Genomic DNA, 27,621 nt, shown 5'->3' with positions numbered 1-27,621 from the left:
TGTGACATTTCTGCGACTTTAGCTTCTAGAGCATTTTTACAACATTATACATAGGTGCTGAATACATAAAAAGCGACTGTTCAGCGACAGACAAGTCGCATCGGCTGAAAGTAGGCCAGAATGTCAGTCCATGTTGGAGCAGGTTTAGATACAGTCTAAAGCATAGATCTCAAAGTCTGTGCACAGAATTTAGCAAGGGCCTCGCACCTTCTGATGCATCAGGTAGGTGCACAATAGCATAGCCTAACCCTCTGTACTTTGGTCTATATTGATGCGGGACATAGACAGCCAGCTGATGACCAATCCATTAGTGCAATGGATGGCTGGAAGCATTTGTCTTTGCCTTTGCAATACCACAGAAGCAATGCATGGTCAATGTACAGCAATGACACACCTGTGTGAACAGCCAGGAGACCCCCCCCCCCCCCCATGTTATGTTACATAGTTACATAGTTAGTACGGTCGAAAAAAGACATATGTCCATCACGTTCAACCAGGGAATTAAGGGGTAGGGGTGTGGCGCGATATTGGGGAAGGGATGAGATTTTATATTTCTTCATAAGCATTAATCTTATTTTGTCAATTAGGAACATTCAGCACCCACCCGCTATCAAGGCAGCTGCCTATCATGTCATGCCCTACCTGCACAGGTGTGCTGGCTACTCAAATGATCCAATTAAGGAGGCCATTTAGTCAGCAGCAGCAGAAGTCCTGTGCCTGGACGCTCCAACAGGGGCCAGACACAAGCAGAAGCAGAAGCAGCAGAAGCAGCAGCAGCACCACCTTTTGTTTTTTGGCTGCAGCAGCAGCAAGGCCCACAGGGCTGGCTAGCTGGCTAGCCAGCAAGCAGGTAGCAATGAAAGTAGGAATCTTTCTTTTTAACCCTGTAAGGGGGTGGTGCACTGTACCCGAAGATACTGCCATATCGGGTCAATGCATAGGGCGACGGAAGCAAGCTTCGAAATCGGCCCCCGTTCTCAAAAATCCATTTAATATATGGTCCCCAGATAGGGGACGTATCAGATATTAAACTGATAAGAACAGATACTACACTTGATCTTAGCCAAAAGGCCGAGAAGCGATAACCGTGAAAGGGGCGGGCCCAACAAGGTCCCCTTCATGGGCACTATCACTGCTTGCTGTCAGGGAGGCTGCCAGACAATTTTCCATGCACACTCTGGGCTGGGGGGCAGTCAACCACCAGTACACACAGCAGAACCTAAACCCATACCATTATTGCTAAGCAGCAAGACAGGGGCCCATTGCACTCCCACGGGGCCTTTTTAAATGCAATCCATAACCCGGATTTGCCAGGAACCCTTCTTACTCCTCCTACTTGCATGTGACACTGGGCTTAGGATCTGCATAGGAAACACACACACAAGCACACACCTACCTTTGTTGCCTGCAGATGCCTCCTTGGCTGTCCCCAAACGGTATCAAACCAACACCCACGGGAAGCTGTAAGCATAGAGGACATGCCTGGCACCCCATTGGACTTACCTGTGTGGGTTAAATCCGGGTTATTTGACAACCTATGGCGGTGATGGTTCTGCTCAGGCAGAGCAGTGCTGATGCTCCTCATAAAGCTGTCGCTGCTGTGAAGGTTCTAGGTGACATCACAAATCCCTTTGGTTACATACACAACAAAGCTGGGTTGTTGTTGTTTACACTCTGCAAGGCCTGTGGAAGTGAGTGACATCATAGCACTGTAGTTCTGAGGGTTCAAGATGGATGCAACAATCTCCTGTTGCTTCTATGAAGGCCGTAATAGACGACATCACCAAACAGCTCCATAGTCACATACACAGCAAAGGAGAGATGTTGTTTACACCTAGTGATGTCAGTGGTATTGAGTGACATCACAGCACAGTGCTAAGGCTCCTGGGCCTGGACACAGCAGCGGCTGCAATATCTCAACGGAGAATACGTTTATATCTATGTGTGTGTGTGCGCATATATATATATATATATATATATATATATATATATATATATATTCTCCGCCGAAATCACTTTTAAACCCATTTCCACCTTTTTTTCCCTTCTCTTCCTCTTACTTTTTTTTCACGTTTTTTTACGTTTTTCTCCTTTTCGCCTCTTTTCTGGGCGTATTATTCTTCTTTTTCTTCTTTTTTTTCGTCTAATGCATACCCCATCAGTGCAGCAATGCTTATTCAATACCGCCAGCAGATGGAGACACTGGGGGATAATTTTCTAAGGATTTATACTGATTTTTCCTGTCTGAATTTGTCGCACAGAAAGTTGCAGGCCAAATATGTGTGACATTTCTGCGACTTTAGCTTCTAGAGCATTTTTACAACATTATACATAGGTGCTGAATACATAAAAAGCGACTGTTCAGCGACAGACAAGTCGCATCGGCTGAAAGTAGGCCAGAATGTCAGTCCATGTTGGAGCAGGTTTAGATACAGTCTAAAGCATAGATCTCAAAGTCTGTGCACAGAATTTAGCAAGGGCCTCGCACCTTCTGATGCATCAGGTAGGTGCACAATAGCATAGCCTAACCCTCTGTACTTTGGTCTATATTGATGCGGGACATAGACAGCCAGCTGATGACCAATCCATTAGTGCAATGGATGGCTGGAAGCATTTGTCTTTGCCTTTGCAATACCACAGAAGCAATGCATGGTCAATGTACAGCAATGACACACCTGTGTGAACAGCCAGGAGACCCCCCCCCCCCCCCCCATGTTATGTTACATAGTTACATAGTTAGTACGGTCGAAAAAAGACATATGTCCATCACGTTCAACCAGGGAATTAAGGGGTAGGGGTGTGGCGCGATATTGGGGAAGGGATGAGATTTTATATTTCTTCATAAGCATTAATCTTATTTTGTCAATTAGGAACATTCAGCACCCACCCGCTATCAAGGCAGCTGCCTATCATGTCATGCCCTACCTGCACAGGTGTGCTGGCTACTCAAATGATCCAATTAAGGAGGCCATTTAGTCAGCAGCAGCAGAAGTCCTGTGCCTGGACGCTCCAACAGGGGCCAGACACAAGCAGAAGCAGAAGCAGCAGAAGCAGCAGCAGCACCACCTTTTGTTTTTTGGCTGCAGCAGCAGCAAGGCCCACAGGGCTGGCTAGCTGGCTAGCCAGCAAGCAGGTAGCAATGAAAGTAGGAATCTTTCTTTTTAACCCTGTAAGGGGGTGGTGCACTGTACCCGAAGATACTGCCATATCGGGTCAATGCATAGGGCGACGGAAGCAAGCTTCGAAATCGGCCCCCGTTCTCAAAAATCCATTTAATATATGGTCCCCAGATAGGGGACGTATCAGATATTAAACTGATAAGAACAGATACTACACTTGATCTTAGCCAAAAGGCCGAGAAGCGATAACCGTGAAAGGGGCGGGCCCAACAAGGTCCCCTTCATGGGCACTATCACTGCTTGCTGTCAGGGAGGCTGCCAGACAATTTTCCATGCACACTCTGGGCTGGGGGGCAGTCAACCACCAGTACACACAGCAGAACCTAAACCCATACCATTATTGCTAAGCAGCAAGACAGGGGCCCATTGCACTCCCACGGGGCCTTTTTAAATGCAATCCATAACCCGGATTTGCCAGGAACCCTTCTTACTCCTCCTACTTGCATGTGACACTGGGCTTAGGATCTGCATAGGAAACACACACACAAGCACACACCTACCTTTGTTGCCTGCAGATGCCTCCTTGGCTGTCCCCAAACGGTATCAAACCAACACCCACGGGAAGCTGTAAGCATAGAGGACATGCCTGCACCCCATTGGACTTACCTGTGTGGGTTAAATCCGGGTTATTTGACAACCTATGGCGGTGATGGTTCTGCTCAGGCAGAGCAGTGCTGATGCTCCTCATAAAGCTGTCGCTGCTGTGAAGGTTCTAGGTGACATCACAAATCCCTTTGGTTACATACACAACAAAGCTGGGTTGTTGTTGTTTACACTCTGCAAGGCCTGTGGAAGTGAGTGACATCATAGCACTGTAGTTCTGAGGGTTCAAGATGGATGCAACAATCTCCTGTTGCTTCTATGAAGGCCGTAATAGACGACATCACCAAACAGCTCCATAGTCACATACACAGCAAAGGAGAGATGTTGTTTACACCTAGTGATGTCAGTGGTATTGAGTGACATCACAGCACAGTGCTAAGGCTCCTGGGCCTGGACACAGCAGCGGCTGCAATATCTCAACGGAGAATACGTTTATATCTATGTGTGTGTGTGCGCATATATATATATATATATATATATATATATATATACATATATATATATTTCTCCGCCGAAATCACTTTTAAACCCATTTCCACCTTTTTTTCCCTTCTCTTCCTCTTACTTTTTTTTCACGTTTTTTTACGTTTTTCTCCTTTTCGCCTCTTTTCTGGGCGTATTATTCTTCTTTTTCTTCTTTTTTTTCGTCTAATGCATACCCCATCAGTGCAGCAATGCTTATTCAATACCGCCAGCAGATGGAGACACTGGGGGATAATTTTCTAAGGATTTATACTGATTTTTCCTGTCTGAATTTGTCGCACAGAAAGTTGCAGGCCAAATATGTGTGACATTTCTGCGACTTTAGCTTCTAGAGCATTTTTACAACATTATACATAGGTGCTGAATACATAAAAAGCGACTGTTCAGCGACAGACAAGTCGCATCGGCTGAAAGTAGGCCAGAATGTCAGTCCATGTTGGAGCAGGTTTAGATACAGTCTAAAGCATAGATCTCAAAGTCTGTGCACAGAATTTAGCAAGGGCCTCGCACCTTCTGATGCATCAGGTAGGTGCACAATAGCATAGCCTAACCCTCTGTACTTTGGTCTATATTGATGCGGGACATAGACAGCCAGCTGATGACCAATCCATTAGTGCAATGGATGGCTGGAAGCATTTGTCTTTGCCTTTGCAATACCACAGAAGCAATGCATGGTCAATGTACAGCAATGACACACCTGTGTGAACAGCCAGGAGACCCCCCCCCCCCCCCCATGTTATGTTACATAGTTACATAGTTAGTACGGTCGAAAAAAGACATATGTCCATCACGTTCAACCAGGGAATTAAGGGGTAGGGGTGTGGCGCGATATTGGGGAAGGGATGAGATTTTATATTTCTTCATAAGCATTAATCTTATTTTGTCAATTAGGAACATTCAGCACCCACCCGCTATCAAGGCAGCTGCCTATCATGTCATGCCCTACCTGCACAGGTGTGCTGGCTACTCAAATGATCCAATTAAGGAGGCCATTTAGTCAGCAGCAGCAGAAGTCCTGTGCCTGGACGCTCCAACAGGGGCCAGACACAAGCAGAAGCAGCAGAAGCAGCAGCAGCACCACCTTTTGTTTTTTGGCTGCAGCAGCAGCAAGGCCCACAGGGCTGGCTAGCTGGCTAGCCAGCAAGCAGGTAGCAATGAAAGTAGGAATCTTTCTTTTTAACCCTGTAAGGGGGTGGTGCACTGTACCCGAAGATACTGCCATATCGGGTCAATGCATAGGGCGACGGAAGCAAGCTTCGAAATCGGCCCCCGTTCTCAAAAATCCATTTAATATATGGTCCCCAGATAGGGGACGTATCAGATATTAAACTGATAAGAACAGATACTACACTTGATCTTAGCCAAAAGGCCGAGAAGCGATAACCGTGAAAGGGGCGGGCCCAACAAGGTCCCCTTCATGGGCACTATCACTGCTTGCTGTCAGGGAGGCTGCCAGACAATTTTCCATGCACACTCTGGGCTGGGGGGCAGTCAACCACCAGTACACACAGCAGAACCTAAACCCATACCATTATTGCTAAGCAGCAAGACAGGGGCCCATTGCACTCCCACGGGGCCTTTTTAAATGCAATCCATAACCCGGATTTGCCAGGAACCCTTCTTACTCCTCCTACTTGCATGTGACACTGGGCTTAGGATCTGCATAGGAAACACACACACAAGCACACACCTACCTTTGTTGCCTGCAGATGCCTCCTTGGCTGTCCCCAAACGGTATCAAACCAACACCCACGGGAAGCTGTAAGCATAGAGGACATGCCTGCACCCCATTGGACTTACCTGTGTGGGTTAAATCCGGGTTATTTGACAACCTATGGCGGTGATGGTTCTGCTCAGGCAGAGCAGTGCTGATGCTCCTCATAAAGCTGTCGCTGCTGTGAAGGTTCTAGGTGACATCACAAATCCCTTTGGTTACATACACAACAAAGCTGGGTTGTTGTTGTTTACACTCTGCAAGGCCTGTGGAAGTGAGTGACATCATAGCACTGTAGTTCTGAGGGTTCAAGATGGATGCAACAATCTCCTGTTGCTTCTATGAAGGCCGTAATAGACGACATCACCAAACAGCTCCATAGTCACATACACAGCAAAGGAGAGATGTTGTTTACACCTAGTGATGTCAGTGGTATTGAGTGACATCACAGCACAGTGCTAAGGCTCCTGGGCCTGGACACAGCAGCGGCTGCAATATCTCAACGGAGAATACGTTTATATCTATGTGTGTGTGTGCGCATATATATATATATATATATATATATATATATATATATATATATATTTCTCCGCCGAAATCACTTTTAAACCCATTTCCACCTTTTTTTCCCTTCTCTTCCTCTTACTTTTTTTTCACGTTTTTTTACGTTTTTCTCCTTTTCGCCTCTTTTCTGGGCGTATTATTCTTCTTTTTCTTCTTTTTTTTCGTCTAATGCATACCCCATCAGTGCAGCAATGCTTATTCAATACCGCCAGCAGATGGAGACACTGGGGGATAATTTTCTAAGGATTTATACTGATTTTTCCTGTCTGAATTTGTCGCACAGAAAGTTGCAGGCCAAATATGTGTGACATTTCTGCGACTTTAGCTTCTAGAGCATTTTTACAACATTATACATAGGTGCTGAATACATAAAAAGCGACTGTTCAGCGACAGACAAGTCGCATCGGCTGAAAGTAGGCCAGAATGTCAGTCCATGTTGGAGCAGGTTTAGATACAGTCTAAAGCATAGATCTCAAAGTCTGTGCACAGAATTTAGCAAGGGCCTCGCACCTTCTGATGCATCAGGTAGGTGCACAATAGCATAGCCTAACCCTCTGTACTTTGGTCTATATTGATGCGGGACATAGACAGCCAGCTGATGACCAATCCATTAGTGCAATGGATGGCTGGAAGCATTTGTCTTTGCCTTTGCAATACCACAGAAGCAATGCATGGTCAATGTACAGCAATGACACACCTGTGTGAACAGCCAGGAGACCCCCCCCCCCCCATGTTATGTTACATAGTTACATAGTTAGTACGGTCGAAAAAAGACATATGTCCATCACGTTCAACCAGGGAATTAAGGGGTAGGGGTGTGGCGCGATATTGGGGAAGGGATGAGATTTTATATTTCTTCATAAGCATTAATCTTATTTTGTCAATTAGGAACATTCAGCACCCACCCGCTATCAAGGCAGCTGCCTATCATGTCATGCCCTACCTGCACAGGTGTGCTGGCTACTCAAATGATCCAATTAAGGAGGCCATTTAGTCAGCAGCAGCAGAAGTCCTGTGCCTGGACGCTCCAACAGGGGCCAGACACAAGCAGAAGCAGAAGCAGCAGAAGCAGCAGCAGCACCACCTTTTGTTTTTTGGCTGCAGCAGCAGCAAGGCCCACAGGGCTGGCTAGCTGGCTAGCCAGCAAGCAGGTAGCAATGAAAGTAGGAATCTTTCTTTTTAACCCTGTAAGGGGGTGGTGCACTGTACCCGAAGATACTGCCATATCGGGTCAATGCATAGGGCGACGGAAGCAAGCTTCGAAATCGGCCCCCGTTCTCAAAAATCCATTTAATATATGGTCCCCAGATAGGGGACGTATCAGATATTAAACTGATAAGAACAGATACTACACTTGATCTTAGCCAAAAGGCCGAGAAGCGATAACCGTGAAAGGGGCGGGCCCAACAAGGTCCCCTTCATGGGCACTATCACTGCTTGCTGTCAGGGAGGCTGCCAGACAATTTTCCATGCACACTCTGGGCTGGGGGGCAGTCAACCACCAGTACACACAGCAGAACCTAAACCCATACCATTATTGCTAAGCAGCAAGACAGGGGCCCATTGCACTCCCACGGGGCCTTTTTAAATGCAATCCATAACCCGGATTTGCCAGGAACCCTTCTTACTCCTCCTACTTGCATGTGACACTGGGCTTAGGATCTGCATAGGAAACACACACACAAGCACACACCTACCTTTGTTGCCTGCAGATGCCTCCTTGGCTGTCCCCAAACGGTATCAAACCAACACCCACGGGAAGCTGTAAGCATAGAGGACATGCCTGCACCCCATTGGACTTACCTGTGTGGGTTAAATCCGGGTTATTTGACAACCTATGGCGGTGATGGTTCTGCTCAGGCAGAGCAGTGCTGATGCTCCTCATAAAGCTGTCGCTGCTGTGAAGGTTCTAGGTGACATCACAAATCCCTTTGGTTACATACACAACAAAGCTGGGTTGTTGTTGTTTACACTCTGCAAGGCCTGTGGAAGTGAGTGACATCATAGCACTGTAGTTCTGAGGGTTCAAGATGGATGCAACAATCTCCTGTTGCTTCTATGAAGGCCGTAATAGACGACATCACCAAACAGCTCCATAGTCACATACACAGCAAAGGAGAGATGTTGTTTACACCTAGTGATGTCAGTGGTATTGAGTGACATCACAGCACAGTGCTAAGGCTCCTGGGCCTGGACACAGCAGCGGCTGCAATATCTCAACGGAGAATACGTTTATATCTATGTGTGTGTGTGCGCATATATATATATATATATATATATATATATATATATATATATATATTTCTCCGCCGAAATCACTTTTAAACCCATTTCCACCTTTTTTTCCCTTCTCTTCCTCTTACTTTTTTTTCACGTTTTTTTACGTTTTTCTCCTTTTCGCCTCTTTTCTGGGCGTATTATTCTTCTTTTTCTTCTTTTTTTTCGTCTAATGCATACCCCATCAGTGCAGCAATGCTTATTCAATACCGCCAGCAGATGGAGACACTGGGGGATAATTTTCTAAGGATTTATACTGATTTTTCCTGTCTGAATTTGTCGCACAGAAAGTTGCAGGCCAAATATGTGTGACATTTCTGCGACTTTAGCTTCTAGAGCATTTTTACAACATTATACATAGGTGCTGAATACATAAAAAGCGACTGTTCAGCGACAGACAAGTCGCATCGGCTGAAAGTAGGCCAGAATGTCAGTCCATGTTGGAGCAGGTTTAGATACAGTCTAAAGCATAGATCTCAAAGTCTGTGCACAGAATTTAGCAAGGGCCTCGCACCTTCTGATGCATCAGGTAGGTGCACAATAGCATAGCCTAACCCTCTGTACTTTGGTCTATATTGATGCGGGACATAGACAGCCAGCTGATGACCAATCCATTAGTGCAATGGATGGCTGGAAGCATTTGTCTTTGCCTTTGCAATACCACAGAAGCAATGCATGGTCAATGTACAGCAATGACACACCTGTGTGAACAGCCAGGAGACCCCCCCCCCCCCCATGTTATGTTACATAGTTACATAGTTAGTACGGTCGAAAAAAGACATATGTCCATCACGTTCAACCAGGGAATTAAGGGGTAGGGGTGTGGCGCGATATTGGGGAAGGGATGAGATTTTATATTTCTTCATAAGCATTAATCTTATTTTGTCAATTAGGAACATTCAGCACCCACCCGCTATCAAGGCAGCTGCCTATCATGTCATGCCCTACCTGCACAGGTGTGCTGGCTACTCAAATGATCCAATTAAGGAGGCCATTTAGTCAGCAGCAGCAGAAGTCCTGTGCCTGGACGCTCCAACAGGGGCCAGACACAAGCAGAAGCAGAAGCAGCAGAAGCAGCAGCAGCACCACCTTTTGTTTTTTGGCTGCAGCAGCAGCAAGGCCCACAGGGCTGGCTAGCTGGCTAGCCAGCAAGCAGGTAGCAATGAAAGTAGGAATCTTTCTTTTTAACCCTGTAAGGGGGTGGTGCACTGTACCCGAAGATACTGCCATATCGGGTCAATGCATAGGGCGACGGAAGCAAGCTTCGAAATCGGCCCCCGTTCTCAAAAATCCATTTAATATATGGTCCCCAGATAGGGGACGTATCAGATATTAAACTGATAAGAACAGATACTACACTTGATCTTAGCCAAAAGGCCGAGAAGCGATAACCGTGAAAGGGGCGGGCCCAACAAGGTCCCCTTCATGGGCACTATCACTGCTTGCTGTCAGGGAGGCTGCCAGACAATTTTCCATGCACACTCTGGGCTGGGGGGCAGTCAACCACCAGTACACACAGCAGAACCTAAACCCATACCATTATTGCTAAGCAGCAAGACAGGGGCCCATTGCACTCCCACGGGGCCTTTTTAAATGCAATCCATAACCCGGATTTGCCAGGAACCCTTCTTACTCCTCCTACTTGCATGTGACACTGGGCTTAGGATCTGCATAGGAAACACACACACAAGCACACACCTACCTTTGTTGCCTGCAGATGCCTCCTTGGCTGTCCCCAAACGGTATCAAACCAACACCCACGGGAAGCTGTAAGCATAGAGGACATGCCTGCACCCCATTGGACTTACCTGTGTGGGTTAAATCCGGGTTATTTGACAACCTATGGCGGTGATGGTTCTGCTCAGGCAGAGCAGTGCTGATGCTCCTCATAAAGCTGTCGCTGCTGTGAAGGTTCTAGGTGACATCACAAATCCCTTTGGTTACATACACAACAAAGCTGGGTTGTTGTTGTTTACACTCTGCAAGGCCTGTGGAAGTGAGTGACATCATAGCACTGTAGTTCTGAGGGTTCAAGATGGATGCAACAATCTCCTGTTGCTTCTATGAAGGCCGTAATAGACGACATCACCAAACAGCTCCATAGTCACATACACAGCAAAGGAGAGATGTTGTTTACACCTAGTGATGTCAGTGGTATTGAGTGACATCACAGCACAGTGCTAAGGCTCCTGGGCCTGGACACAGCAGCGGCTGCAATATCTCAACGGAGAATACGTTTATATCTATGTGTGTGTGTGCGCATATATATATATATATATATATATATATATATATATATATATATATATTTCTCCGCCGAAATCACTTTTAAACCCATTTCCACCTTTTTTTCCCTTCTCTTCCTCTTACTTTTTTTTCACGTTTTTTTACGTTTTTCTCCTTTTCGCCTCTTTTCTGGGCGTATTATTCTTCTTTTTCTTCTTTTTTTTCGTCTAATGCATACCCCATCAGTGCAGCAATGCTTATTCAATACCGCCAGCAGATGGAGACACTGGGGGATAATTTTCTAAGGATTTATACTGATTTTTCCTGTCTGAATTTGTCGCACAGAAAGTTGCAGGCCAAATATGTGTGACATTTCTGCGACTTTAGCTTCTAGAGCATTTTACAACATTATACATAGGTGCTGAATACATAAAAAGCGACTGTTCAGCGACAGACAAGTCGCATCGGCTGAAAGTAGGCCAGAATGTCAGTCCATGTTGGAGCAGGTTTAGATACAGTCTAAAGCATAGATCTCAAAGTCTGTGCACAGAATTTAGCAAGGGCCTCGCACCTTCTGATGCATCAGGTAGGTGCACAATAGCATAGCCTAACCCTCTGTACTTTGGTCTATATTGATGCGGGACATAGACAGCCAGCTGATGACCAATCCATTAGTGCAATGGATGGCTGGAAGCATTTGTCTTTGCCTTTGCAATACCACAGAAGCAATGCATGGTCAATGTACAGCAATGACACACCTGTGTGAACAGCCAGGAGACCCCCCCCCCCCCCCCCATGTTATGTTACATAGTTACATAGTTAGTACGGTCGAAAAAAGACATATGTCCATCACGTTCAACCAGGGAATTAAGGGGTAGGGGTGTGGCGCGATATTGGGGAAGGGATGAGATTTTATATTTCTTCATAAGCATTAATCTTATTTTGTCAATTAGGAACATTCAGCACCCACCCGCTATCAAGGCAGCTGCCTATCATGTCATGCCCTACCTGCACAGGTGTGCTGGCTACTCAAATGATCCAATTAAGGAGGCCATTTAGTCAGCAGCAGCAGAAGTCCTGTGCCTGGACGCTCCAACAGGGGCCAGACACAAGCAGAAGCAGAAGCAGCAGAAGCAGCAGCAGCACCACCTTTTGTTTTTTGGCTGCAGCAGCAGCAAGGCCCACAGGGCTGGCTAGCTGGCTAGCCAGCAAGCAGGTAGCAATGAAAGTAGGAATCTTTCTTTTTAACCCTGTAAGGGGGTGGTGCACTGTACCCGAAGATACTGCCATATCGGGTCAATGCATAGGGCGACGGAAGCAAGCTTCGAAATCGGCCCCCGTTCTCAAAAATCCATTTAATATATGGTCCCCAGATAGGGGACGTATCAGATATTAAACTGATAAGAACAGATACTACACTTGATCTTAGCCAAAAGGCCGAGAAGCGATAACCGTGAAAGGGGCGGGCCCAACAAGGTCCCCTTCATGGGCACTATCACTGCTTGCTGTCAGGGAGGCTGCCAGACAATTTTCCATGCACACTCTGGGCTGGGGGGCAGTCAACCACCAGTACACACAGCAGAACCTAAACCCATACCATTATTGCTAAGCAGCAAGACAGGGGCCCATTGCACTCCCACGGGGCCTTTTTAAATGCAATCCATAACCCGGATTTGCCAGGAACCCTTCTTACTCCTCCTACTTGCATGTGACACTGGGCTTAGGATCTGCATAGGAAACACACACACAAGCACACACCTACCTTTGTTGCCTGCAGATGCCTCCTTGGCTGTCCCCAAACGGTATCAAACCAACACCCACGGGAAGCTGTAAGCATAGAGGACATGCCTGCACCCCATTGGACTTACCTGTGTGGGTTAAATCCGGGTTATTTGACAACCTATGGCGGTGATGGTTCTGCTCAGGCAGAGCAGTGCTGATGCTCCTCATAAAGCTGTCGCTGCTGTGAAGGTTCTAGGTGACATCACAAATCCCTTTGGTTACATACACAACAAAGCTGGGTTGTTGTTGTTTACACTCTGCAAGGCCTGTGGAAGTGAGTGACATCATAGCACTGTAGTTCTGAGGGTTCAAGATGGATGCAACAATCTCCTGTTGCTTCTATGAAGGCCGTAATAGACGACATCACCAAACAGCTCCATAGTCACATACACAGCAAAGGAGAGATGTTGTTTACACCTAGTGATGTCAGTGGTATTGAGTGACATCACAGCACAGTGCTAAGGCTCCTGGGCCTGGACACAGCAGCGGCTGCAATATCTCAACGGAGAATACGTTTATATCTATGTGTGTGTGTGCGCATATATATATATATATATATATATATATATATATATATATATATATATATATACTCCGCCGAAATCACTTTTAAACCCATTTCCACCTTTTTTTCCCTTCTCTTCCTCTTACTTTTTTTTCACGTTTTTTTACGTTTTTCTCCTTTTCGCCTCTTTTCTGGGCGTATTATTCTTCTTTTTCTTCTTTTTTTTCGTCTAATGCATACCCCATCAGTGCAGCAATGCTTATTCAATACCGCCAGCAGATGGAGACACTGGGGGATAATTTTCTAAGGATTTATACTGATTTTTCCTGTCTGAATTTGTCGCACAGAAAGTTGCAGGCCAAATATGTGTGACATTTCTGCGACTTTAGCTTCTAGAGCATTTTTACAACATTATACATAGGTGCTGAATACATAAAAAGCGACTGTTCAGCGACAGACAAGTCGCATCGGCTGAAAGTAGGCCAGAATGTCAGTCCATGTTGGAGCAGGTTTAGATACAGTCTAAAGCATAGATCTCAAAGTCTGTGCACAGAATTTAGCAAGGGCCTCGCACCTTCTGATGCATCAGGTAGGTGCACAATAGCATAGCCTAACCCTCTGTACTTTGGTCTATATTGATGCGGGACATAGACAGCCAGCTGATGACCAATCCATTAGTGCAATGGATGGCTGGAAGCATTTGTCTTTGCCTTTGCAATACCACAGAAGCAATGCATGGTCAATGTACAGCAATGACACACCTGTGTGAACAGCCAGGAGACCCCCCCCCCCCCCCCCCCATGTTATGTTACATAGTTACATAGTTAGTACGGTCGAAAAAAGACATATGTCCATCACGTTCAACCAGGGAATTAAGGGGTAGGGGTGTGGCGAGATATTGGGGAAGGGATGAGATTTTATATTTCTTCATAAGCATTAATCTTATTTTGTCAATTAGGAACATTCAGCACCCACCCGCTATCAAGGCAGCTGCCTATCATGTCATGCCCTACCTGCACAGGTGTGCTGGCTACTCAAATGATCCAATTAAGGAGGCCATTTAGTCAGCAGCAGCAGAAGTCCTGTGCCTGGACGCTCCAACAGGGGCCAGACACAAGCAGAAGCAGAAGCAGCAGAAGCAGCAGCAGCACCACCTTTTGTTTTTTGGCTGCAGCAGCAGCAAGGCCCACAGGGCTGGCTAGCTGGCTAGCCAGCAAGCAGGTAGCAATGAAAGTAGGAATCTTTCTTTTTAACCCTGTAAGGGGGTGGTGCACTGTACCCGAAGATACTGCCATATCGGGTCAATGCATAGGGCGACGGAAGCAAGCTTCGAAATCGGCCCCCGTTCTCAAAAATCCATTTAATATATGGTCCCCAGATAGGGGACGTATCAGATATTAAACTGATAAGAACAGATACTACACTTGATCTTAGCCAAAAGGCCGAGAAGCGATAACCGTGAAAGGGGCGGGCCCAACAAGGTACCCTTCATGGGCACTATCACTGCTTGCTGTCAGGGAGGCTGCCAGACAATTTTCCATGCACACTCTGGGCTGGGGGGCAGTCAACCACCAGTACACACAGCAGAACCTAAACCCATACCATTATTGCTAAGCAGCAAGACAGGGGCCCATTGCACTCCCACGGGGCCTTTTTAAATGCAATCCATAACCCGGATTTGCCAGGAACCCTTCTTACTCCTCCTACTTGCATGTGACACTGGGCTTAGGATCTGCATAGGAAACACACACACAAGCACACACCTACCTTTGTTGCCTGCAGATGCCTCCTTGGCTGTCCCCAAACGGTATCAAACCAACACCCACGGGAAGCTGTAAGCATAGAGGACATGCCTGCACCCCATTGGACTTACCTGTGTGGGTTAAATCCGGGTTATTTGACAACCTATGGCGGTGATGGTTCTGCTCAGGCAGAGCAGTGCTGATGCTCCTCATAAAGCTGTCGCTGCTGTGAAGGTTCTAGGTGACATCACAAATCCCTTTGGTTACATACACAACAAAGCTGGGTTGTTGTTGTTTACACTCTGCAAGGCCTGTGGAAGTGAGTGACATCATAGCACTGTAGTTCTGAGGGTTCAAGATGGATGCAACAATCTCCTGTTGCTTCTATGAAGGCCGTAATAGACGACATCACCAAACAGCTCCATAGTCACATACACAGCAAAGGAGAGATGTTGTTTACACCTAGTGATGTCAGTGGTATTGAGTGACATCACAGCACAGTGCTAAGGCTCCTGGGCCTGGACACAGCAGCGGCTGCAATATCTCAACGGAGAATACGTTTATATCTATGTGTGTGTGTGCGCATATATATATATATATATATATATATATATATATATATATATATTTCTCCGCCGAAATCACTTTTAAACCCATTTCCACCTTTTTTTCCCTTCTCTTCCTCTTACTTTTTTTTCACGTTTTTTTACGTTTTTCTCCTTTTCGCCTCTTTTCTGGGCGTATTATTCTTCTTTTTCTTCTTTTTTTTCGTCTAATGCATACCCCATCAGTGCAGCAATGCTTATTCAATACCGCCAGCAGATGGAGACACTGGGGGATAATTTTCTAAGGATTTATACTGATTTTTCCTGTCTGAATTTGTCGCACAGAAAGTTGCAGGCCAAATATGTGTGACATTTCTGCGACTTTAGCTTCTAGAGCATTTTTACAACATTATACATAGGTGCTGAATACATAAAAAGCGACTGTTCAGCGACAGACAAGTCGCATCGGCTGAAAGTAGGCCAGAATGTCAGTCCATGTTGGAGCAGGTTTAGATACAGTCTAAAGCATAGATCTCAAAGTCTGTGCACAGAATTTAGCAAGGGCCTCGCACCTTCTGATGCATCAGGTAGGTGCACAATAGCATAGCCTAACCCTCTGTACTTTGGTCTATATTGATGCGGGACATAGACAGCCAGCTGATGACCAATCCATTAGTGCAATGGATGGCTGGAAGCATTTGTCTTTGCCTTTGCAATACCACAGAAGCAATGCATGGTCAATGTACAGCAATGACACACCTGTGTGAACAGCCAGGAGACCCCCCCCCCCCCCCCCATGTTATGTTACATAGTTACATAGTTAGTACGGTCGAAAAAAGACATATGTCCATCACGTTCAACCAGGGAATTAAGGGGTAGGGGTGTGGCGCGATATTGGGGAAGGGATGAGATTTTATATTTCTTCATAAGCATTAATCTTATTTTGTCAATTAGGAACATTCAGCACCCACCCGCTATCAAGGCAGCTGCCTATCATGTCATGCCCTACCTGCACAGGTGTGCTGGCTACTCAAATGATCCAATTAAGGAGGCCATTTAGTCAGCAGCAGCAGAAGTCCTGTGCCTGGACGCTCCAACAGGGGCCAGACACAAGCAGAAGCAGAAGCAGCAGAAGCAGCAGCAGCACCACCTTTTGTTTTTTGGCTGCAGCAGCAGCAAGGCCCACAGGGCTGGCTAGCTGGCTAGCCAGCAAGCAGGTAGCAATGAAAGTAGGAATCTTTCTTTTTAACCCTGTAAGGGGGTGGTGCACTGTACCCGAAGATACTGCCATATCGGGTCAATGCATAGGGCGACGGAAGCAAGCTTCGAAATCGGCCCCCGTTCTCAAAAATCCATTTAATATATGGTCCCCAGATAGGGGACGTATCAGATATTAAACTGATAAGAACAGATACTACACTTGATCTTAGCCAAAAGGCCGAGAAGCGATAACCGTGAAAGGGGCAGGCCCAACAAGGTCCCCTTCATGGGCACTATCACTGCTTGCTGTCAGGGAGGCTGCCAGACAATTTTCCATGCACACTCTGGGCTGGGGGGCAGTCAACCACCAGTACACACAGCAGAACCTAAACCCATACCATTATTGCTAAGCAGCAAGACAGGGGCCCATTGCACTCCCACGGGGCCTTTTTAAATGCAATCCATAACCCGGATTTGCCAGGAACCCTTCTTACTCCTCCTACTTGCATGTGACACTGGGCTTAGGATCTGCATAGGAAACACACACACAAGCACACACCTACCTTTGTTGCCTGCAGATGCCTCCTTGGCTGTCCCCAAACGGTATCAAACCAACACCCACGGGAAGCTGTAAGCATAGAGGACATGCCTGCACCCCATTGGACTTACCTGTGTGGGTTAAATCCGGGTTATTTGACAACCTATGGCGGTGATGGTTCTGCTCAGGCAGAGCAGTGCTGATGCTCCTCATAAAGCTGTCGCTGCTGTGAAGGTTCTAGGTGACATCACAAATCCCTTTGGTTACATACACAACAAAGCTGGGTTGTTGTTGTTTACACTCTGCAAGGCCTGTGGAAGTGAGTGACATCATAGCACTGTAGTTCTGAGGGTTCAAGATGGATGCAACAATCTCCTGTTGCTTCTATGAAGGCCGTAATAGACGACATCACCAAACAGCTCCATAGTCACATACACAGCAAAGGAGAGATGTTGTTTACACCTAGTGATGTCAGTGGTATTGAGTGACATCACAGCACAGTGCTAAGGCTCCTGGGCCTGGACACAGCAGCGGCTGCAATATCTCAACGGAGAATACGTTTATATCTATGTGTGTGTGTGCGCATATATATATATATATATATATATATATATATATATATATATATATTTCTCCGCCGAAATCACTTTTAAACCCATTTCCACCTTTTTTTCCCTTCTCTTCCTCTTACTTTTTTTTCACGTTTTTTTACGTTTTTCTCCTTTTCGCCTCTTTTCTGGGCGTATTATTCTTCTTTTTCTTCTTTTTTTTCGTCTAATGCATACCCCATCAGTGCAGCAATGCTTATTCAATACCGCCAGCAGATGGAGACACTGGGGGATAATTTTCTAAGGATTTATACTGATTTTTCCTGTCTGAATTTGTCGCACAGAAAGTTGCAGGCCAAATATGTGTGACATTTCTGCGACTTTAGCTTCTAGAGCATTTTTACAACATTATACATAGGTGCTGAATACATAAAAAGCGACTGTTCAGCGACAGACAAGTCGCATCGGCTGAAAGTAGGCCAGAATGTCAGTCCATGTTGGAGCAGGTTTAGATACAGTCTAAAGCATAGATCTCAAAGTCTGTGCACAGAATTTAGCAAGGGCCTCGCACCTTCTGATGCATCAGGTAGGTGCACAATAGCATAGCCTAACCCTCTGTACTTTGGTCTATATTGATGCGGGACATAGACAGCCAGCTGATGACCAATCCATTAGTGCAATGGATGGCTGGAAGCATTTGTCTTTGCCTTTGCAATACCACAGAAGCAATGCATGGTCAATGTACAGCAATGACACACCTGTGTGAACAGCCAGGAGACCCCCCCCCCCCCCCCCCATGTTATGTTACATAGTTACATAGTTAGTACGGTCGAAAAAAGACATATGTCCATCACGTTCAACCAGGGAATTAAGGGGTAGGGGTGTGGCGCGATATTGGGGAAGGGATGAGATTTTATATTTCTTCATAAGCATTAATCTTATTTTGTCAATTAGGAACATTCAGCACCCACCCGCTATCAAGGCAGCTGCCTATCATGTCATGCCCTACCTGCACAGGTGTGCTGGCTACTCAAATGATCCAATTAAGGAGGCCATTTAGTCAGCAGCAGCAGAAGTCCTGTTCCTGTGCCTGGACGCTCCAACAGGGGCCAGACACAAGCAGAAGCAGAAGCAGCAGAAGCAGCAGCAGCACCACCTTTTGTTTTTTGGCTGCAGCAGCAGCAAGGCCCACAGGGCTGGCTAGCTGGCTAGCCAGCAAGCAGGTAGCAATGAAAGTAGGAATCTTTCTTTTTAACCCTGTAAGGGGGTGGTGCACTGTACCCGAAGATACTGCCATATCGGGTCAATGCATAGGGCGACGGAAGCAAGCTTCGAAATCGGCCCCCGTTCTCAAAAATCCATTTAATATATGGTCCCCAGATAGGGGACGTATCAGATATTAAACTGATAAGAACAGATACTACACTTGATCTTAGCCAAAAGGCCGAGAAGCGATAACCGTGAAAGGGGCGGGCCCAACAAGGTCCCCTTCATGGGCACTATCACTGCTTGCTGTCAGGGAGGCTGCCAGACAATTTTCCATGCACACTCTGGGCTGGGGGGCAGTCAACCACCAGTACACACAGCAGAACCTAAACCCATACCATTATTGCTAAGCAGCAAGACAGGGGCCCATTGCACTCCCACGGGGCCTTTTTAAATGCAATCCATAACCCGGATTTGCCAGGAACCCTTCTTACTCCTCCTACTTGCATGTGACACTGGGCTTAGGATCTGCATAGGAAACACACACACAAGCACACACCTACCTTTGTTGCCTGCAGATGCCTCCTTGGCTGTCCCCAAACGGTATCAAACCAACACCCACGGGAAGCTGTAAGCATAGAGGACATGCCTGCACCCCATTGGACTTACCTGTGTGGGTTAAATCCGGGTTATTTGACAACCTATGGCGGTGATGGTTCTGCTCAGGCAGAGCAGTGCTGATGCTCCTCATAAAGCTGTCGCTGCTGTGAAGGTTCTAGGTGACATCACAAATCCCTTTGGTTACATACACAACAAAGCTGGGTTGTTGTTGTTTACACTCTGCAAGGCCTGTGGAAGTGAGTGACATCATAGCACTGTAGTTCTGAGGGTTCAAGATGGATGCAACAATCTCCTGTTGCTTCTATGAAGGCCGTAATAGACGACATCACCAAACAGCTCCATAGTCACATACACAGCAAAGGAGAGATGTTGTTTACACCTAGTGATGTCAGTGGTATTGAGTGACATCACAGCACAGTGCTAAGGCTCCTGGGCCTGGACACAGCAGCGGCTGCAATATCTCAACGGAGAATACGTTTATATCTATGTGTGTGTGTGCGCATATATATATATATATATATATATATATATATATATATATATATATATTCTCCGCCGAAATCACTTTTAAACCCATTTCCACCTTTTTTTCCCTTCTCTTCCTCTTACTTTTTTTTCACGTTTTTTTACGTTTTTCTCCTTTTCGCCTCTTTTCTGGGCGTATTATTCTTCTTTTTCTTCTTTTTTTTCGTCTAATGCATACCCCATCAGTGCAGCAATGCTTATTCAATACCGCCAGCAGATGGAGACACTGGGGGATAATTTTCTAAGGATTTATACTGATTTTTCCTGTCTGAATTTGTCGCACAGAAAGTTGCAGGCCAAATATGTGTGACATTTCTGCGACTTTAGCTTCTAGAGCATTTTTACAACATTATACATAGGTGCTGAATACATAAAAAGCGACTGTTCAGCGACAGACAAGTCGCATCGGCTGAAAGTAGGCCAGAATGTCAGTCCATGTTGGAGCAGGTTTAGATACAGTCTAAAGCATAGATCTCAAAGTCTGTGCACAGAATTTAGCAAGGGCCTCGCACCTTCTGATGCATCAGGTAGGTGCACAATAGCATAGCCTAACCCTCTGTACTTTGGTCTATATTGATGCGGGACATAGACAGCCAGCTGATGACCAATCCATTAGTGCAATGGATGGCTGGAAGCATTTGTCTTTGCCTTTGCAATACCACAGAAGCAATGCATGGTCAATGTACAGCAATGACACACCTGTGTGAACAGCCAGGAGACCCCCCCCCCCCCCCCCCCCATGTTATGTTACATAGTTACATAGTTAGTACGGTCGAAAAAAGACATATGTCCATCACGTTCAACCAGGGAATTAAGGGGTAGGGGTGTGGCGCGATATTGGGGAAGGGATGAGATTTTATATTTCTTCATAAGCATTAATCTTATTTTGTCAATTAGGAACATTCAGCACCCACCCGCTATCAAGGCAGCTGCCTATCATGTCATGCCCTACCTGCACAGGTGTGCTGGCTACTCAAATGATCCAATTAAGGAGGCCATTTAGTCAGCAGCAGCAGAAGTCCTGTGCCTGGACGCTCCAACAGGGGCCAGACACAAGCAGAAGCAGAAGCAGCAGAAGCAGCAGCAGCACCACCTTTTGTTTTTTGGCTGCAGCAGCAGCAAGGCCCACAGGGCTGGCTAGCTGGCTAGCCAGCAAGCAGGTAGCAATGAAAGTAGGAATCTTTCTTTTTAACCCTGTAAGGGGGTGGTGCACTGTACCCGAAGATACTGCCATATCGGGTCAATGCATAGGGCGACGGAAGCAAGCTTCGAAATCGGCCCACGTTCTCAAAAATCCATTTAATATATGGTCCCCAGATAGGGGACGTATCAGATATTAAACTGATAAGAACAGATACTACACTTGATCTTAGCCAAAAGGCCGAGAAGCGATAACCGTGAAAGGGGCGGGCCCAACAAGGTCCCCTTCATGGGCACTATCACTGCTTGCTGTCAGGGAGGCTGCCAGACAATTTTCCATGCACACTCTGGGCTGGGGGGCAGTCAACCACCAGTACACACAGCAGAACCTAAACCCATACCATTATTGCTAAGCAGCAAGACAGGGGCCCATTGCACTCCCACGGGGCCTTTTTAAATGCAATCCATAACCCGGATTTGCCAGGAACCCTTCTTACTCCTCCTACTTGCATGTGACACTGGGCTTAGGATCTGCATAGGAAACACACACACAAGCACACACCTACCTTTGTTGCCTGCAGATGCCTCCTTGGCTGTCCCCAAACGGTATCAAACCAACACCCACGGGAAGCTGTAAGCATAGAGGACATGCCTGCACCCCATTGGACTTACCTGTGTGGGTTAAATCCGGGTTATTTGACAACCTATGGCGGTGATGGTTCTGCTCAGGCAGAGCAGTGCTGATGCTCCTCATAAAGCTGTCGCTGCTGTGAAGGTTCTAGGTGACATCACAAATCCCTTTGGTTACATACACAACAAAGCTGGGTTGTTGTTGTTTACACTCTGCAAGGCCTGTGGAAGTGAGTGACATCATAGCACTGTAGTTCTGAGGGTTCAAGATGGATGCAACAATCTCCTGTTGCTTCTATGAAGGCCGTAATAGACGACATCACCAAACAGCTCCATAGTCACATACACAGCAAAGGAGAGATGTTGTTTACACCTAGTGATGTCAGTGGTATTGAGTGACATCACAGCACAGTGCTAAGGCTCCTGGGCCTGGACACAGCAGCGGCTGCAATATCTCAACGGAGAATACGTTTATATCTATGTGTGTGTGTGCGCATATATATATATATATATATATATATATATATTTCTCCGCCGAAATCACTTTTAAACCCATTTCCACCTTTTTTTCCCTTCTCTTCCTCTTACTTTTTTTTCACGTTTTTTTACGTTTTTCTCCTTTTCGCCTCTTTTCTGGGCGTATTATTCTTCTTTTTCTTCTTTTTTTTCGTCTAATGCATACCCCATCAGTGCAGCAATGCTTATTCAATACCGCCAGCAGATGGAGACACTGGGGGATAATTTTCTAAGGATTTATACTGATTTTTCCTGTCTGAATTTGTCGCACAGAAAGTTGCAGGCCAAATATGTGTGACATTTCTGCGACTTTAGCTTCTAGAGCATTTTTACAACATTATACATAGGTGCTGAATACATAAAAAGCGACTGTTCAGCGACAGACAAGTCGCATCGGCTGAAAGTAGGCCAGAATGTCAGTCCATGTTGGAGCAGGTTTAGATACAGTCTAAAGCATAGATCTCAAAGTCTGTGCACAGAATTTAGCAAGGGCCTCGCACCTTCTGATGCATCAGGTAGGTGCACAATAGCATAGCCTAACCCTCTGTACTTTGGTCTATATTGATGCGGGACATAGACAGCCAGCTGATGACCAATCCATTAGTGCAATGGATGGCTGGAAGCATTTGTCTTTGCCTTTGCAATACCACAGAAGCAATGCATGGTCAATGTACAGCAATGACACACCTGTGTGAACAGCCAGGAGACCCCCCCCCCCCCCCCATGTTATGTTACATAGTTACATAGTTAGTACGGTCGAAAAAAGACATATGTCCATCACGTTCAACCAGGGAATTAAGGGGTAGGGGTGTGGCGCGATATTGGGGAAGGGATGAGATTTTATATTTCTTCATAAGCATTAATCTTATTTTGTCAATTAGGAACATTCAGCACCCACCCGCTATCAAGGCAGCTGCCTATCATGTCATGCCCTACCTGCACAGGTGTGCTGGCTACTCAAATGATCCAATTAAGGAGGCCATTTAGTCAGCAGCAGCAGAAGTCCTGTGCCTGGACGCTCCAACAGGGGCCAGACACAAGCAGAAGCAGAAGCAGCAGAAGCAGCAGCAGCACCACCTTTTGTTTTTTGGCTGCAGCAGCAGCAAGGCCCACAGGGCTGGCTAGCTGGCTAGCCAGCAAGCAGGTAGCAATGAAAGTAGGAATCTTTCTTTTTAACCCTGTAAGGGGGTGGTGCACTGTACCCGAAGATACTGCCATATCGGGTCAATGCATAGGGCGACGGAAGCAAGCTTCGAAATCGGCCCCCGTTCTCAAAAATCCATTTAATATATGGTCCCCAGATAGGGGACGTATCAGATATTAAACTGATAAGAACAGATACTACACTTGATCTTAGCCAAAAGGCCGAGAAGCGATAACCGTGAAAGGGGCGGGCCCAACAAGGTCCCCTTCATGGGCACTATCACTGCTTGCTGTCAGGGAGGCTGCCAGACAATTTTCCATGCACACTCTGGGCTGGGGGGCAGTCAACCACCAGTACACACAGCAGAACCTAAACCCATACCATTATTGCTAAGCAGCAAGACAGGGGCCCATTGCACTCCCACGGGGCCTTTTTAAATGCAATCCATAACCCGGATTTGCCAGGAACCCTTCTTACTCCTCCTACTTGCATGTGACACTGGGCTTAGGATCTGCATAGGAAACACACACACACTACCTTTGTTGCCTGCAGATGCCTCCTTGGCTGTCCCCAAACGGTATCAAACCAACACCCACGGGAAGCTGTAAGCATAGAGGACATGCCTGCACCCCATTGGACTTACCTGTGTGGGTTAAATCCGGGTTATTTGACAACCTATGGCGGTGATGGTTCTGCTCAGGCAGAGCAGTGCTGATGCTCCTCATAAAGCTGTCGCTGCTGTGAAGGTTCTAGGTGACATCACAAATCCCTATGGTTACATACACAACAAAGCTGGGTTGTTGTTGTTTACACTCTGCAAGGCCTGTGGAAGTGAGTGACATCATAGCACTGTAGTTCTGAGGGTTCAAGATGGATGCAACAATCTCCTGTTGCTTCTATGAAGGCCGTAATAGACGACATCACCAAACAGCTCCATAGTCACATACACAGCAAAGGAGAGATGTTGTTTACACCTAGTGATGTCAGTGGTATTGAGTGACATCACAGCACAGTGCTAAGGCTCCTGGGCCTGGACACAGCAGCGGCTGCAATATCTCAACGGAGAATACGTTTATATCTATGTGTGTGTGTGCGCATATATATATATATATATATATATATATATATATATATATATATTTCTCCGCCGAAATCACTTTTAAACCCATTTCCACCTTTTTTTCCCTTCTCTTCCTCTTACTTTTTTTTCACGTTTTTTTACGTTTTTCTCCTTTTCGCCTCTTTTCTGGGCGTATTATTCTTCTTTTTCTTCTTTTTTTTCGTCTAATGCATACCCCATCAGTGCAGCAATGCTTATTCAATACCGCCAGCAGATGGAGACACTGGGGGATAATTTTCTAAGGATTTATACTGATTTTTCCTGTCTGAATTTGTCGCACAGAAAGTTGCAGGCCAAATATGTGTGACATTTCTGCGACTTTAGCTTCTAGAGCATTTTTACAACATTATACATAGGTGCTGAATACATAAAAAGCGACTGTTCAGCGACAGACAAGTCGCATCGGCTGAAAGTAGGCCAGAATGTCAGTCCATGTTGGAGCAGGTTTAGATACAGTCTAAAGCATAGATCTCAAAGTCTGTGCACAGAATTTAGCAAGGGCCTCGCACCTTCTGATGCATCAGGTAGGTGCACAATAGCATAGCCTAACCCTCTGTACTTTGGTCTATATTGATGCGGGACATAGACAGCCAGCTGATGACCAATCCATTAGTGCAATGGATGGCTGGAAGCATTTGTCTTTGCCTTTGCAATACCACAGAAGCAATGCATGGTCAATGTACAGCAATGACACACCTGTGTGAACAGCCAGGAGACCCCCCCCCCCCCCCCCCATGTTATGTTACATAGTTACATAGTTAGTACGGTCGAAAAAAGACATATGTCCATCACGTTCACCAGGGAATTAAGGGGTAGGGGTGTGGCGCGATATTGGGGAAGGGATGAGATTTTATATTTCTTCATAAGCATTAATCTTATTTTGTCAATTAGGAACATTCAGCACCCACCCGCTATCAAGGCAGCTGCCTATCATGTCATGCCCTACCTGCACAGGTGTGCTGGCTACTCAAATGATCCAATTAAGGAGGCCATTTAGTCAGCAGCAGCAGAAGTCCTGTGCCTGGACGCTCCAACAGGGGCCAGACACAAGCAGAAGCAGAAGCAGCAGAAGCAGCAGCAGCACCACCTTTTGTTTTTTGGCTGCAGCAGCAGCAAGGCCCACAGGGCTGGCTAGCTGGCTAGCCAGCAAGCAGGTAGCAATGAAAGTAGGAATCTTTCTTTTTAACCCTGTAAGGGGGTGGTGCACTGTACCCGAAGATACTGCCATATCGGGTCAATGCATAGGGCGACGGAAGCAAGCTTCGAAATCGGCCCCCGTTCTCAAAAATCCATTTAATATATGGTCCCCAGATAGGGGACGTATCAGATATTAAACTGATAAGAACAGATACTACACTTGATCTTAGCCAAAAGGCCGAGAAGCGATAACCGTGAAAGGGGCGGGCCCAACAAGGTCCCCTTCATGGGCACTATCACTGCTTGCTGTCAGGGAGGCTGCCAGACAATTTTCCATGCACACTCTGGGCTGGGGGGCAGTCAACCACCAGTACACACAGCAGAACCTAAACCCATACCATTATTGCTAAGCAGCAAGACAGGGGCCCATTGCACTCCCACGGGGCCTTTTTAAATGCAATCCATAACCCGGATTTGCCAGGAACCCTTCTTACTCCTCCTACTTGCATGTGACACTGGGCTTAGGATCTGCATAGGAAACACACACACAAGCACACACCTACCTTTGTTGCCTGCAGATGCCTCCTTGGCTGTCCCCAAACGGTATCAAACCAACACCCACGGGAAGCTGTAAGCATAGAGGACATGCCTGCACCCCATTGGACTTACCTGTGTGGGTTAAATCCGGGTTATTTGACAACCTATGGCGGTGATGGTTCTGCTCAGGCAGAGCAGTGCTGATGCTCCTCATAAAGCTGTCGCTGCTGTGAAGGTTCTAGGTGACATCACAAATCCCTTTGGTTACATACACAACAAAGCTGGGTTGTTGTTGTTTACACTCTGCAAGGCCTGTGGAAGTGAGTGACATCATAGCACTGTAGTTCTGCAGGGTTCAAGATGGATGCAACAATCTCCTGTTGCTTCTATGAAGGCCGTAATAGACGACATCACCAAACAGCTCCATAGTCACATACACAGCAAAGGAGAGATGTTGTTTACACCTAGTGATGTCAGTGGTATTGAGTGACATCACAGCACAGTGCTAAGGCTCCTGGGCCTGGACACAGCAGCGGCTGCAATATCTCAACGGAGAATACGTTTATATCTATGTGTGTGTGTGCGCATATATATATATATATATATATATATATATATATATATATATATATATATATTTCTCCGCCGAAATCACTTTTAAACCCATTTCCACCTTTTTTTCCCTTCTCTTCCTCTTACTTTTTTTTCACGTTTTTTTACGTTTTTCTCCTTTTCGCCTCTTTTCTGGGCGTATTATTCTTCTTTTTCTTCTTTTTTTTCGTCTAATGCATACCCCATCAGTGCAGCAATGCTTATTCAATACCGCCAGCAGATGGAGACACTGGGGGATAATTTTCTAAGGATTTATACTGATTTTTCCTGTCTGAATTTGTCGCACAGAAAGTTGCAGGCCAAATATGTGTGACATTTCTGCGACTTTAGCTTCTTAGAGCATTTTTACAACATTATACATAGGTGCTGAATACATAAAAAGCGACTGTTCAGCGACAGACAAGTCGCATCGGCTGAAAGTAGGCCAGAATGTCAGTCCATGTTGGAGCAGGTTTAGATACAGTCTAAAGCATAGATCTCAAAGTCTGTGCACAGAATTTAGCAAGGGCCTCGCACCTTCTGATGCA

General features: G+C 46.2%; 12 non-coding genes across 12 annotated transcripts; all 12 read right to left on the bottom strand.

Moving 5' to 3' along the window:
* Positions 1–892: 892 nt before the first annotated feature.
* On the bottom strand, positions 893–1,083 carry LOC130312963 (U2 spliceosomal RNA). Its single transcript, XR_008861002.1, has one exon. It is a non-coding gene; the product is annotated as a U2 spliceosomal RNA (small nuclear RNA).
* Positions 1,084–3,175: 2,092 nt separating this feature from the next.
* Positions 3,176–3,366, bottom strand: LOC130312962 (U2 spliceosomal RNA). Its single transcript, XR_008861001.1, has one exon. It is a non-coding gene; the product is annotated as a U2 spliceosomal RNA (small nuclear RNA).
* A 2,089-nt stretch (positions 3,367–5,455) lies between these two features.
* LOC130312960 (U2 spliceosomal RNA) lies at positions 5,456–5,646 on the bottom strand. Its single transcript, XR_008861000.1, has one exon. It is a non-coding gene; the product is annotated as a U2 spliceosomal RNA (small nuclear RNA).
* A 2,090-nt stretch (positions 5,647–7,736) lies between these two features.
* On the bottom strand, positions 7,737–7,927 carry LOC130312959 (U2 spliceosomal RNA). The gene has a single exon (XR_008860999.1). It is a non-coding gene; the product is annotated as a U2 spliceosomal RNA (small nuclear RNA).
* Positions 7,928–10,018: 2,091 nt separating this feature from the next.
* LOC130312958 (U2 spliceosomal RNA) lies at positions 10,019–10,209 on the bottom strand. Its single transcript, XR_008860998.1, has one exon. It is a non-coding gene; the product is annotated as a U2 spliceosomal RNA (small nuclear RNA).
* A 2,095-nt stretch (positions 10,210–12,304) lies between these two features.
* LOC130312957 (U2 spliceosomal RNA) lies at positions 12,305–12,495 on the bottom strand. Its single transcript, XR_008860997.1, has one exon. It is a non-coding gene; the product is annotated as a U2 spliceosomal RNA (small nuclear RNA).
* Positions 12,496–14,596: 2,101 nt separating this feature from the next.
* LOC130312956 (U2 spliceosomal RNA) lies at positions 14,597–14,787 on the bottom strand. Its single transcript, XR_008860996.1, has one exon. It is a non-coding gene; the product is annotated as a U2 spliceosomal RNA (small nuclear RNA).
* A 2,092-nt stretch (positions 14,788–16,879) lies between these two features.
* LOC130312954 (U2 spliceosomal RNA) lies at positions 16,880–17,070 on the bottom strand. The gene has a single exon (XR_008860994.1). It is a non-coding gene; the product is annotated as a U2 spliceosomal RNA (small nuclear RNA).
* Positions 17,071–19,171: 2,101 nt separating this feature from the next.
* LOC130312952 (U2 spliceosomal RNA) lies at positions 19,172–19,362 on the bottom strand. Its single transcript, XR_008860992.1, has one exon. It is a non-coding gene; the product is annotated as a U2 spliceosomal RNA (small nuclear RNA).
* A 2,098-nt stretch (positions 19,363–21,460) lies between these two features.
* LOC130312969 (U2 spliceosomal RNA) lies at positions 21,461–21,651 on the bottom strand. Its single transcript, XR_008861008.1, has one exon. It is a non-coding gene; the product is annotated as a U2 spliceosomal RNA (small nuclear RNA).
* Positions 21,652–23,730: 2,079 nt separating this feature from the next.
* LOC130312951 (U2 spliceosomal RNA) lies at positions 23,731–23,921 on the bottom strand. The gene has a single exon (XR_008860991.1). It is a non-coding gene; the product is annotated as a U2 spliceosomal RNA (small nuclear RNA).
* A 2,083-nt stretch (positions 23,922–26,004) lies between these two features.
* LOC130312950 (U2 spliceosomal RNA) lies at positions 26,005–26,195 on the bottom strand. Its single transcript, XR_008860990.1, has one exon. It is a non-coding gene; the product is annotated as a U2 spliceosomal RNA (small nuclear RNA).
* Positions 26,196–27,621: the final 1,426 nt, after the last annotated feature.

The sequence above is a fragment of the Hyla sarda genome, unplaced genomic scaffold (genome assembly GCF_029499605.1).
Source record: "Hyla sarda isolate aHylSar1 unplaced genomic scaffold, aHylSar1.hap1 scaffold_1743, whole genome shotgun sequence".
Taxonomy (NCBI): domain Eukaryota; kingdom Metazoa; phylum Chordata; class Amphibia; order Anura; family Hylidae; genus Hyla; species Hyla sarda.
This window is presented reverse-complemented; position numbering and strand designations above follow the sequence as displayed.